At 39.5% G+C, this 14,441-nt stretch overlaps 1 non-coding gene across 1 annotated transcript; it reads right to left on the reverse strand.

Moving 5' to 3' along the window:
• Nucleotides 1-3,666: 3,666 nt before the first annotated feature.
• Nucleotides 3,667-3,773, reverse strand: LOC127098752 (small nucleolar RNA R71). The gene has a single exon (XR_007793452.1). It is a non-coding gene; the product is annotated as a small nucleolar RNA R71 (small nucleolar RNA).
• Between the last annotated feature and the right edge of the window lie 10,668 nt (nucleotides 3,774-14,441).

Consider the following 14,441-nt stretch of genomic DNA (forward strand, 5'->3'; position numbering starts at 1 on the left):
ACGTAGGCAACGGGTTCATCCGTTCAAACCCAATAATAAAACTGTATATTCTTTTCTCACCATCCCAATCATGTTTGCACAATGTTTATGTCATAACAAATAACAATTTAGTACAACAAGTGTGAAAAGGGCTCCCTAGGAGTACCTAGGACGTAGTGGGTGCCTAACACCTTCCCATTGCGTAATTTACCCCTTACCCAGACTCTCTGATCTTTTATTAGTTTTCTACGTGTAAAACTTCTTAGGCTTTTGTTCGCTTTTTAGCCAGTCCTTTGGATAAATAAAAGTGCGGTGGCGACTCGAAACTTCATTGTATGCTTTGCTTATGGTTTAATCGATAAATCATATAGCGACGAATACACCGCTACAATCTTTACCCAAAGTTTAATGCAATTAGCATTTACATTCATCTTATTAGCATTCAAGCATTAACTTTTAATCACAACTACTTCTCTCTTCACATTTCTTTCTACACAAAACAGAACTTGAGATTTTAAGGGTTAATCTCTTAAGTGAACTAAACTCATGATTGTTTACTAAATTTTCCAGTAAACACATTCATACAGTAACAACGCTCACGCTATTGCCAATACATCAATCCACAAGAAACCCTTTACATCCAATAAGAACGCAAACACCACCACTATATATCTTGGACGTTATCTTATGAAACTAAAACATTGATAATGATAGCATTTGCCATAAAAAGCAATTGGAAGTGTGGAACAGATATCTGGGATGGATTGCAAGTGTAGGAAAAAAATTTGTTCCAAGGTTGGTGTTTTTATATAATATCTTATCTTTTAACTGCAATTTTATGTTATGTTTTTTTATGCTAAATCAGAAATTGGAAGCGTGCAAAACCATTGAACTTGAATAACAATGGTTGTGCAATAAAATTTGGATGTTTTCTTCTCCAAGAATAACAGTGATGATGATGAATCAGATTTGACAAAAATGTGTACTTGTAGATTAAAACCAAAACAATGTAACATAAGAAACTTTGTATTATAATATAAAAAATGGATATTTGTAAATAATGTAATTTAACATTATGTGTAAACAATGTAAGTTGTATTTTACAAAAAAAATCTTTTTCCACTCGTTTTTTGACAGAAATCGGGAGGTGTGTGACGCTAGTTTTGAAAACATAAAAATGTTGTTGCTGAGTATCGAATCTAATGACCATTTCAACTATCCCCTCGATTAATCAGAAACTGAGAGGTAAAATGGAAATTTTTTACGTCGCCCTTCGTTACCTCGCTTTTGTAATCGAGATAAAATCTCCTTCGTAACCGAGGTAAAATGTATTTTTTGTTGTAGTGATTACGCCTCATCGCTATGAGACAATGCACCCCACTTATCCATTAAAGCCTCTTCCCAGACAACCTTGAACATGCCCAGTTTCGTGTGGGGAATAGAGACGTCCAAGCGAACCCTTTTTGCTTGATCAACCTCCTAATCGAAAGCCTTATATACGTTAGTGATGACACTGAAATTCACCGTATTTTCGACTCCGATTTCGCATGCATTTTAGTTGTTTTATTGTTATTTTGTTATGTTATTACTATGTTTTTCTTTGTTTTCAGGTTTTCAGTCTAATCGGAGCCCCGATGAGAAAAGGAGTGAATATGAGCTAAAATGCCTAAAAATCAGCATTTTACACTTGTGGCTCCCACTGTGGTTGGCGCCATGGGTCCAGCCATGACGTGTCCCAGTTCCAACTTCTCCTCAACTGCCACATCTCCTACTATCTCCACTTGGGTGCCACAATTTCCTCTTGTGGCGGGCGCCATGAGGTTGTGGCGGGCGCCACAAGAACAATATGTTTCCCTCCCATTTTCAAACTGAGGGGCATCCTTGTCATTTCCATTATTTTCCTTGCTTATAAATAGAGCCTTGATTTCATTTGTTTCATCATCCAAACTTAGTTACAACTAGGCATATATCAGTATTGTGTAAAAATGGTAATCGCTTCACATCGGAGTGTTGCCACAACTGTGTAATCGAGTCTGTAATCGAGTTTGGAGCACTTTGGAAGGAAGTTAATCCTGCCGCCATTTTTATTTATGTTACGCACTTTATTCGACCCTCCGATTGGAGCAGGTTTTATTGATTTACCTTTGTCTACTTTACTTTCCCGCACTACCTTTACTTTGTTTACTTTCCCGCACTCGCACTTTACTTTATTTATTTCCCGCACTGCCTATACTTTTTTTATTTTCCGCACTGCACTACTTTTATTTAATTCTTGCACCGCACTACTTTTGTTTAATATCCCGCACTAACACTACTTTTATTTAAATTAAAATGCATCTTTACTTTACCATGTTTAGCTAAATCTATAAAGGTTAGAATGTAAGGATCGTAATTGAACCGATAATTCGTACAATTGTTCGTAGAAACACTTAAGGGCTATTTTGACTTTCAACTTAAGTTTTCCCGCACTTAATTTTCGTTGGGTAAGATCGAAAGTCGTCCGACGTCTGTCTAAACTTAGTTGTTTTTAACTATTTCAAATACAGCGAAAGCGCTTTGTTTAGTTCATCAGGAGTTTTTAACTTAAAAAGAAAACTGATTTTAAAACTATTTTCGGACGCGTTTATAAGTTTAGAGTCTGGTTCGTGAGAACCTCTTTTGGTTAAGAAATCCAGGTCAAAATACTTTTCAACTTAGTCAAGATACTATATTTCTTAAAAATAGGTTTACTACGCTAACGCAATGCGCGCCTTTTTATAAGTGACAATAAGAGGGTTTGATTAGGGAGTACAACTCGGTTCTGAATACGCGAAAGCGACAGTTCCCGTTAAATTGATTCTTTTCAAAGTAAGAAACACTGCCCATAAGTAATTCTATTAGCAAGTACTTGGATTATTAATTGATTATGTGAATTACATTCGAACCTGTCTTTATTAATTGGAAAAAAATTTAATACTTTATTTTTCATTGTGCACTCTTAAAACCCCTATTTCGACTACCTTAGATAAACACCGTAACAATAGATAACGATAGATTGACATTTGGTCTCTGTGGATTCGACAATCTTTTATATTACTCTGACGCGTTCGTACATTTGCGAAAAACAACGCATCAAGTTTTTGGCACCGTTGCCGGGGACCAATTTCGTCAAATTTCATACCCTGTTGTTATATCGTTTAGACTTAGGTTATTACCTGTCGGTAAATGCGAAGGACTCGCAGCACCGGAAGCTTAGTAGATCTTTTGGCGAAACCTGAACGTTACGCTCGCGCACGTTTATTTTTCCATAGAATTAGGAGAGTTATGGCCGAAGATCAAAACCAAAGACCTCTTAAGGATTTCGCCCAACCATCCAACGAAGAACCTAGTTCTAGTATAGTAAACCCAACCATCCCAGCTAATAATTTCGAACTTAAACCCTCCCTGTTGCAACTAGTGCAACAGAGACAATTCGCAGGTCTCGCTACTGAGAACCCAAACCAACATTTAAAAATCTTTCTCCAATTAGCAGACACTTTTAAAACCAATGGAGCTTCACCTGAGGCAATCCGTTTAAGATTATTCCCTTTCTCCCTTAGAGATAAAGCCATATCATGGTTAGATTCCCTTCCACCCAATTCGATAACAACTTGGGATAACCTTAGAAAATTATTCCTTGCTAGATACTTTCCCCCAAGTAAGACCGCCATTCTTCGAAACCACATAACCAAATTTACCCAGAATCAAGGAGAATCATTGTTCGAAGCTTGGGAGAGATATAAAGAGCTATTAAGAGCATGCCCACATCATGGTTTAGAAAATTGGTTAATCATTAAGACCTTCTATAATGGACTTCATTATAACACTAAGATGACCATCGACGCTGCCGCAGGCGGCGCACTGATGAACAAACCTTACCCTGAAGCTAGTGCCCTCATTGAAGATATGGCTCAAAACCATCAATCATGGGGAGTTGAATGAGCGACAGTTGAGAAGAAGGAAGCCCAAGGAAGAATACATGAGTTAAGCTCTATAGACATGATGCAAGCTAAAATGGACGCGTTGGCCCTCAAGGTCGAGCATATGTGTACAAACCCGAATACTGCAGCTGCAGTTTCGTCGGATTGTGAGATATATAGAACCAAAGGACACCAATCTGCAGAATGCAGTCTATTAAACGAAACCAACTCTGAGCAAGTGAACTACGCCCAAGGGAACCCATATTCGAATACCTACAACCCTGGATGGAGGAATCACCCGAACTTCTCCTATAAGAACAATAACCCTATCCAAAATACTGCACCTCCAAGACAACCAGGTTACTAAGCCCCAAGACCAAATCAACCTATGCAATATGTGCCACCAAAGCCGAGCCTTGAGAAAATTATGGAAAATTTTATCACTGCTCAAACCCAACAAAACAAAGAGTTCATGAACCAGAACATTCACATTAACGAACTGATTACCCAGTTAGGAACCAAGGTTGACCAAATAGTTACTCACAATAAGATGCTTGAAACCCAGATCTCTTAGGTAGCTTTAAACCAAGCCCCCCAGACTACACCTGGAGGACAGTTTCCTGGACAACCTCAACAGAATCCGAGAGGACAAGCCAATGCCATAACCCTACGAAGTGGGAACACTTATGATGAGCCATTTAACCCAAGATTGAGTGAACCCAAAACTTCTAAGGAATATACCGAACCCACTGACGAAGTAAAGGAACCAGAGGAATCTGAAAAACAGGAAGGTCAAGAAAAAGGAGAAGAACCTAAAGACAAAACTTATGTACCACCCCCGCCATACAAACCATCGATACCATATTCGCAAAGACTCAAACAAACCCAGATCAATAACCAGTATCAGAAATTCATTAAGGTTATAGAAAAACTTCATGTAGAAATCCCTTTCACAGAAGCCATCACCCAAATACCTTCTTATGCAAAGTTTCTCAAAGACATCCTTACCAACAAACGTAGACTCGACGATCCGAAGCCCTTGGAATGCAATTCTACTTCCGAGAATAAGTTAGCCAAAAAAGATAAAGATCCTGGAAATTTCTCCATTCCTTGTGTTTTGGGAAGTCATGTCATCGAAAAAGCTTTTCTAGACTTAGGAGCTAGTGTGAGAGGTTAAACATAGGAGAATTACAGCCTACTAAGATGTCACTTCAATTAGCCGATAGATCTGTTAAGTATCCGATAAGCATATTAGAAGATGTCCCTGTTAGGATAGGTCAGTTATTTATCCCTACTGATTTTGTTGTCATGGACATCAAAGAGGATAATGATATACCAATCCTTCTAGGTAGACCATTCTTATCGACTGCAGGAGCCATAATAGATGTCAAGAGAGGAAAGTTGACCTTTGAGGTAGGTGACGAGAAGATAGAATTTATACTTTCAAAATTTTCTTATGGCGCATATCCTGGGAGACGCATGTTATGCCATAGATATCATTGATGAATGTGTTAGGGAAATAGAACAAGAAGAAATCATAAAAACAATTAAGTTGCCATCAACCCTTATACTAGAAGATGATAACTTTAGGAAGCCCTATATCGATGATAACCTTTACGAATGTTTATCCCTTACCCCAGATCATATGCCATGCCCTAAGAAACCAACCTTAGAACTTAAGGAACTGCCTAAGAACCTGAGATATGAGTTCCTCGATGAAGAGATGAACCGTCCAGTTATAGTCAGTGCTACCTTGAGCCAAGAGGAAAGAGACCAACTCTTAGATGTTTTACGAAGATATCCCTCAGCCTTAGGATATAATATCTCTGATCTGAAAGGTATAAGCCCATCCGTATGCATGCATCAGATTTCACTCGAAGAAGATTCAAAGCCCTCCAGAGAACATCAGAGAAGAATAAACCCTATAATGAGTGATGTTGTTAAAAGAGAAGTTCTTAAGTTACTTGAGGCAGGTATAATCTATCAGATCTTGGATAGTAAGTGGGTGAGCCCTGTGCATGTAGTACCTAAAAAGGGAGGCATCACAGTAGTGCAAAACGATAAAGGCGAACATGTAACAAAATGGATAGAAGGAGGATGGCGGATGTGCATAGACTACAGAAAGTTAAATAAAGCTACCAGGAAGGATCATTTCCCTTTACCATTTATAGACTAGATGTTGGAGCGTCTAGCCAGACACTCTTACTTCTGCTATCTAGATGGATACTCTGGATTCTTCCAAATACCTATCCACCCCGAAGATCAAGAGAAAACTACCTTTACATGCCCTTTATGGAACTTTTGCCTACAGACGAATGCCATTCGGACTCTGTAATGCCCCAGCTACTTTCCGACGCTGCATGATGTCAATCTTTGCAGATTACCTAGATGGTATCATGGAAGTATTTATGGATGATTTCTCGGTTTGCGGATTTGATTTCAAAAATTGTCTTGCTAACCTTGAGAAAATCCTAGAGAGATGCGTGGAGGTGAACCTTGTGCTAAATTGGGAAAAGTGTCATTTCATGGTCACCGAAGGGATTGTTTTAGGACATATAGTTTCCGAAAAAGGTATTGAGGTAGATAGAGATAAGATAGAAGTCATAGAGAATCTAAAACCACCCAAAACTGTCAGAGAAGTCCGAAGTTTCCTTGGACATGCTAGATTCTACCGGCGCTTTATCAAGGACTTCTTTAAAATAACTAAACCTTTAACTGGCCTTTTAATGAAAGATGCTGAATTCATTTTTGATGGAAAATGTAATGAAGCATTTAATCTTTTAAAACAAGCTTTGATTTCAGCACCCATCATGCAACCCCCTGATTGGTCAGAACCTTTGAGATAATGTGCGACGCTAGTGATTATGCCGTTGGAGCCGTTCTAGGACAAAGGAAAGCTAAAAAATTACATGTGATTTATTATGCCAGTAGAACCCTAGATGCTGCCCAACTTAACTACACAACAACTGAAAAGGAACTACTAGCTGTAGTTTTTGCTATAGACAAATTCAGATCTTATCTAGTAGGAGCCAAAATTATAGTTTACACTGATCATGCCGCCATTCGTTACCTATTAAGTAAAAAAGATGCCAAGCCCAGGCTACTCCGATGGATTCTGTTACTACAAGAGTTTGATTTAGATATCCGAGATAAAAAAGGCACTGAAAATGTAGTGGCTGAATACCTTTCTAGGCTAGAACACCTGAAACCAAACTTCGTACCCATAAATGATGATTTTGCCTATGATAGACTGATAGCTAAACTAGAAACCATTGAAGATGATAGCCTAGGCCCTCATGAGCACTTCCAAAAATCCTTAGCAGTAAGTAACGTACCATGGTATGCATACTTTGTTAATTATCTAGCCGCTGATATCATACCCCTTGATCTTGACTACCACCGGAAGAAGAAGTTCTTCAACGATGTAAGAAACTTTTATTGGGACGAACCGCTCCTTTTCAAAAGGGGTAAAGACGACATTTTTCGCCGTTGTGTTCCAGAAGAGGAGGTAAAAAGTATAATTGAGCACTGTCACTCTGCACCCTATGGTGGACATACGAGCACCTCTAAGACATACGCCAAGATTCTTCAAGCTGGCCTGTTCTGGCCTACCATGTGGCGCGATGTCCATGCTTGCATTATCAAATGTGATAGATGCCAACGCACGGGAAATATTTCAAGACGTGACGAAATGCCTCTAAGAAACATTCAAGAAGTAGAACTCTTCGATGTTTGGGGTATAGATTTCATGGGACCTTTCCCACCATCCTTAGGAAACAAGTATATCTTAGTAGCTGTGGACTACGTGTCTAAGTGGATTGAAGCTATAGTTGCGCCCACAAACGACACTAGAGTGGTGATCAAGTTATTTAAAAACTATATATTCCCCAGATTTGGAACACCCCGTTTAGTCGTAAGCGATGGAGGATCGCACTTCATATCGAGAATATTTGATAAACTTTTAAGCAAATATGGAGTTAGGCATAGAGTAGCAACACCATACCACCCACAGACTAGTGGCCAAGTAGAAGTATCCAATAGGGAGATAAAACAAATTCTAGAAAAAACTGTTTTTATATCTAGAAGAGACTGGTCTCAGAAGCTCCAAGAAGCATTATGGGCCTACATAACTGCTTTCAAAACCCCTATAGGAACAACTCCCTGCCAACTAGTCTATGGAAAATCCTGTCATTTACCTTTTGAATTAGAGCATAAGGCCTATTGGGCCATTAAAACTTTGAATTTGGATTACCTGACCGCTGGTAAAAAACGTATCCTTGACATCCACAAACTGGAAGAACTCAGGCAATCTGCCTACGAGAATGTCAAAATATACAAAGAGAGAACAAAAGCTTGGCATGACAAAAGAATTGTGAAAAAAGATTTCAATATAGGAGACCCTGTTCTCCTGTTCAATTCTAGACTACGACTTTTCCCTGGGAAGCTGCGTTCAAGATGGACTGACCCTTTCAAAGTATCTAAGATTCTGAGATCCTGTGTTGTAGAAATCAAGAACGAAACCTGTAGTCCATTCATTGTAAATGGGCAAAGACTGAAGCTCTATGAAGGAGGAGACATTCCAACAGACTACTCCAGCCACACTCTGATAGATCCACCAATTCCTACGGCAGATGTATAAATTCCGATCGTCAAGCTAACGACGTTAAACAAACGCTGCTTGGGAGGCAACGCACGGTTTTCTTATCTTATTTTACTTTTTTGCATTTATTTACTTTATTTTATTTTTTCATATTTTCGTCAGGACTAAATATCATTTGCAATGTTTGTGTTTTCAGGATCCTTTTCCCTAACCTTTGCAGGATACAGAACTTTGATGACATGCACGTGGCTTTCAGAGATGATGCCCAGAGGGAGCGTTACATAGTTCTCTACTAGTGCCCTATGGCACCTACACGCTATCCGGACCAGGATTGCATGGACGCCCTAGGCATTGAGCCAAACATCAAATTCTTGTGCCACCAACTCCAATGGGATGAATTCGCTGATGACATGAACAACACCTATAGGAACCTGACTTTGGAGTTCCTCAGCTCGTTTGATTATGATCCTTACTCCGGACCAAATGGACATACTATTTTCAGGCTATTCAGGACTGAGTACTCTTTCAGCCAGAAGGAGTTCGGTGACTTATTAGGTTTTCAGACTACCCCCGACGCTATCCCTGAGACGCCGATGGGATACTTTCTGAGTAAGGAAGTGGAGAAATTCTGGAGCGATATCTCTGGTGGAGGGAGTCAGGATCCTTCCACTCAGTTTTCCCAGGTTATCCACAACTTGCTATGAGGTACTTCCAGATGATACTGGCGCACTTCTTTCTTAGAAGACCAGATGCTGAGACTCTGCTGAGTGAGGAGGAGATATTTTTGTTATTCTGTGCATCCCAGTCACGCCCTGTGGCACGTGGAAATTTCCTACTGTGTGGCCTTAGCAATGTTGCCAGATCATCCAAAGGAGTTATTCATGTAGGAGGGATTATCACGCAGATTGCCATTGCCTTAGGCCTATCCCGCAAGCTGCTCCATCTCAGGACTTTCTGTGGCTATACTACTATGGATATTGACTTCTGCTTGACCAGAGGATTGATAAGGAGATCCTCTTTCAATCCCAGACAGTTCAGATTGTTGATTGATAGCGAGACGATACACTACTTTACACTGCCATACCCGATGATGACCAGTGTTCATGATCCAGCTAACTGGAGTTATGCTTTGGAAGGTCATGGAGAGACTGTTAAGGAGCCTAGATCCCCTCCTATTGCTAATTATACTCCTACGTCGCTTTCACCCAGGATTACTGTGCTCTATAATAATTTATCTTTGTAGACCCCAGATGTCCACACGCAGATTGTCGAGTGTCGCAGAGAGATTGTCGAGCTTAGGCAGGAGGTGGCTGACCTTACTTTACAGATTGCGGTATCCGGTCTCACACATGCTACTGAGGCTGATTGTTTGTACCAAGAGATAGAAGAGCTTCGTCAGGAGATAGCTGTACTTCGTGGATCCAGTCAGGCAGAGGAGCCCTCTGCTGTTTGAGTTTACCGTCTCGTTTATCTTTTCTTATTTATGCTTATATTATTTTTCGCATTTCCCTGACTTATTTTATATTATCGCATTCGGTATATTTTCTAATTATGTTAGCACTTTGATATTTCTATATATATATATATATATATATATATATATATATATATATATATATATATATATATATTATGTGTGTTTATTTCATTTATATTCATGTTATAATCTAATAGCATTATTTTATTTGTTTAATATTTAATTTTATTTTCATAAATTGTGTCAGCCTTATTTCATTAGGAAAAACAATGAAAATGCTATCCGGACCCCCAGACCAAAAAAAAAGCATGGAGAAACCCATACCAATCTTCAAATTTCGGCCCAGCTTCAATTGCTCTTGTGGCGCCCGCCATAGACCCTGTGGCGCCCGCCACGGCGTCTGGTATAAGCGGGGAAGATTCAATGAATTCACCATTTTTGGCCCTTCAAACTTCCAAAACCCATTTTTTCCTCTTCCAAAAACTCCCTTGAACCCCATAAAAGCTCCTACATTTCTCATCTTCCCACCATACAATTTATCTTTCCAACTTCCATTTTAATTTTCATCCATCAATATCCATAAAAATCCCACCTTTACCACCCTATATATATAAACCCATTTTCATCTTCTTTAACACATTCAAAGAGCAAAGCAATGGAGTTCAACGGATACATTCTTCGCGAAGGGAAACCTGGGGATAGGCAGAGAAGGATTATTGAAAGGTTGCAAAATTGGGAAATTCTCCCGACGAGGTACGTGGATGATAATTGTCTTTATACTTTGGGTATCTACCATAGTGTTTTTCATTTGTTAGATTTTCTAGGCTTGCACACTATCTTTTCAAACAGAGAGTCTACCTTTGAGCGACTGACAGTTGAGTTTTTAAGTTCTTTAATTTATATTGTCAGTCCTAACACTGCTAGTACAGTTGGTACTGTTAAATTTTGAATGTTTGTTGTTGAGTATGAGTTTAGTACCAACGAACTAGCAGGTCTGTTAGGAATTCCTCATGGGGAAGGTGCTATTTGTGAGGGGCCTTTGGATTCAGACTGGTTGGTCGAGGTGTTTTCCTTCTGGCAAAGATTGTCTAATACCTCAATAAATTCTTTTGAAGGAATTCTTGCCTCGACCATCCATAACCCGACCATCAGAGTTTTTAGATATCTGTTGGTATGCACTATTTTTGGCCGGGAGAATCCAAACAAGGTTAATGGTAGGGAGCTTCTATTTTCACAAGGAAGTCTCACAAATAGGAGAATTAATCCGGTCACGTTTATGATTGCTCATATGGCTTTAAATCTTAATAAAGCGGGACCTATTGTTTTTGGAGGACTCATTACGTCTATTGCTCGGGCTCTTAACCTGAACAATGAGATAGTTACCTTAGTTTCCTTAGCTACTCGCACAATCAACCTTAAATTTCTAAAAGATATGAAATTGTGCCGAGTGAGAAGAGAGGGAGGTTATGTGCTTATGATTCATGGTGTAGCTTTCCCATCTGTTGTCTTACTGTGCACTAGACGTACTGATGTACGTAATGAAAGGAACTAGACCTATGCTTTAGATGCTCCACCTGCTTTAGGTCCACTTCCTCCTAATGTTTCTGATGAGGAGGGACACGACACTGATGAAGAGTTCGATCGGAGAGAGAAATCTCTCGTACCTCATGTGTCCCCCCATCACCCTTCACCACCATACACCGCACCATCTTCTTCTTTTGTAGGTTCTGCTCCTGGATTCTATATTACTGAGGAGATGTGGTGCGACCACATGGCTAGAGAACAAAGGCGTGATGACCTACTCTCCACCATTCAGCAACAACTGGCGGACCACATGAGCTTCATGCAAGAATCGCAACGGAGGACAGATTGATCCTATACGACTGTTGCACAGAATCTGCTTGCGATCACAAACGAGCAATCCCGTCAGCGGAACTACCACCGTGAGCATTTTGCACTAATGGAGGCCACTTAGGGTTCCATTTTAGGCAACCTTCGAGAGGTGAGGACTGCTCAGGATGCCTTATCGGCCAGGATGGATCAGAGAGACCGTCATCGTAGCAGATCCCGTCGTCCACCTCAGGATGGAGAAGGAACCAGTGGTCAGCAGTAGTGTGATAGGTTACTCTCCTCTTATCTTATTTCGAAACATTGGGGACAATGTTCGATTTAAGTGTGGGAGGAGATTTTATCGCTTTCTATTTTTTCTTTGTTGTTTTTAGTTAGATTGTTTATTTTTATTGCTTTTTAGTTGTTTACTTTGTTTCATTTTGCTTTTAGTTAGAGTGTTTTAGAAAATGCATGTGTCTGACGAGTCACCAGTATAGTGTATCTTTAGTACATCCCAATCTCCCCATTCCTTTAGCCCTACCAAAAATTATTGCAAAAGAAAACAGTGCTATTCTGAAAGTTTTTTGAGCTTTAAGACAGGTTTGAGTTAGGATGTAGTGACTTGGGAGAACTTTTTGAAACATCAGTACCGTTTTAGCACCATAGACTTCATGAATATAGGAATCACTCCCGAAACCCCATATATCATGGCCTTAATTATCATTTCAGTATAGTCCTCAGTAGTTTATTCCAGCAGTCAGCTCCGGCCTAAGCATCCTCTACGTAGGGGACCGATGAACATAAGTGAATGATCCAGTGAAATAAATAAAAGAAAAAGGCAACTCCGAGATAGGTGACCCTCACAAAATCATTTAAAACAAAAAGTTGTAAAAATTTGCTGCAAAAGAAAAAGAAAAGGAAAAACTCACCCGCTGTTAGTTGGTTCAGAGGTATCTGGCGCTGAACTCGGTAAGGCGGATTACGATCCGATCCCCCACAACTGCATTTGGGTCAAATAAAAGGGTTTACACAGATTTATGTGCCAGAAACCCCATGTTTAGGATCAGAATCACTAACTGGTCACTCTGCTATGAAATATGTACGGATAACGGGTTTAATGTGATTGCGCCTGAATGAAAAGGACCCAAAAAGAGATGAAGAGGTAGGCCTAGGTATTGTGTAATACTATGGGTTGGTTAATATAGGAATGAAGTTTATGTCCGTGTCTGCGGATAAGTGTCATCACGATACCCTTAGTTCACTCAGTTAGTACCTATCACTGCATCCCGACTAGAACTTAGAAGCCTTTCTAGCCCGAATCACTCGTTAACGCCGGTTTTTCTTCTTTGAGCTTTTAAGTGTCTTGCTTGAGGATAAGCAAGGGTTTAAGTGTGGGAGAAATTGATGACACTGAAATTCACCGTATTTTCGACTCCGATTTCGCATGCATTTTAGTTGTTTTATTGTTATTTTGTTATTTTATTACTATGTTTTTCTTTGTTTTCAGGTTTTCAGTCTAATTGGAGCCCCGATCGAGAAAAGGAGTGAAAATGATCTAAAAAGCCTAAAAATCAGCATTTTACACTTGTGGCTGGCGCCATGGGTTTAGCCATGACGTGTCCCAGTTCCAACTTCTCCTCAACTGTCACATCTCCCACTATCTCCACTTGGGCGCCACAATTTCCTCTTGTGGAGGGCGCCACAAGAACAATATGTTTCCCTCCCATTTTCAAACTGAGGGGCATCCTTGTCATTTCCATTATTTTCCTTGCTTATAAATAGAGCCTTGATTTCATTTGTTTCATCATCTAAACTTAGTTACAACTAGGCATATATCAGTATTGTGTAAAAGTGGTAATCGCTTCACATCGAAGTGTTGCCACAACTGTGTAATCGAGTCTGTAATCGAGTTTGGAGCACTTTGGAAGGAAGTTAATCCTGCCGCCATTTTTATTTCTGTTACGCAGTTTATTCGACCCTCCGATTGGAGAAGGTTTTATTGCTTTACCTCTGTCTACTTTACTTTCCCGCACTGCCTTTACTTTGTTTACTTTCCCGCACTGCCTTTACTTTATTTACTTTCTCGCGCTCGCACTTTACTTTATTTATTTCCCGCACTGCCTTTACTTTGTTTATTTTCCGCACTTCACTACTTTTATTTACTTCTTGCACCGCACTACTTTTGTTTAATTTCCCGCACTTGCACTACTTTTATTTAAATTAAAATGCATCTTTACTTTACCATGTCTAGCTAAACCTATAAAGGTTAGAATGTAAGGATCGTAATTGAACCGATAATCCGTACAATTGTTCGTAGAAACACTTAAGGGCTATTTTGACTTTCAACTTAAATTTTCCCGCACTTAATTTCCGTTGGGTAAGATCGAAAGCCGTCTGACGTCTGTCTAAACTTAGTTGTTTTTAACTATTTCAAATACAGCGAAAGCGCTTTGTTTAGTTCATCAGGAGTTTTTAACTTAAAAAGAAAAGTGATTTTAAAACTATTTTTGGACGCGTTTATAAGTTTAGAGTCTGGTTCGTGAGAGCCTCTTTTGGTTAAGAAATCCAGGTCAAAATACTTTTCAACTTAGTCAAGATACTATATTTCTTAAAAATA

Source organism: Lathyrus oleraceus, chromosome 6 (genome assembly GCF_024323335.1).
Source record: "Lathyrus oleraceus cultivar Zhongwan6 chromosome 6, CAAS_Psat_ZW6_1.0, whole genome shotgun sequence".
In the NCBI taxonomy this organism is placed as follows: Eukaryota; Viridiplantae; Streptophyta; class Magnoliopsida; order Fabales; family Fabaceae; genus Lathyrus; species Lathyrus oleraceus.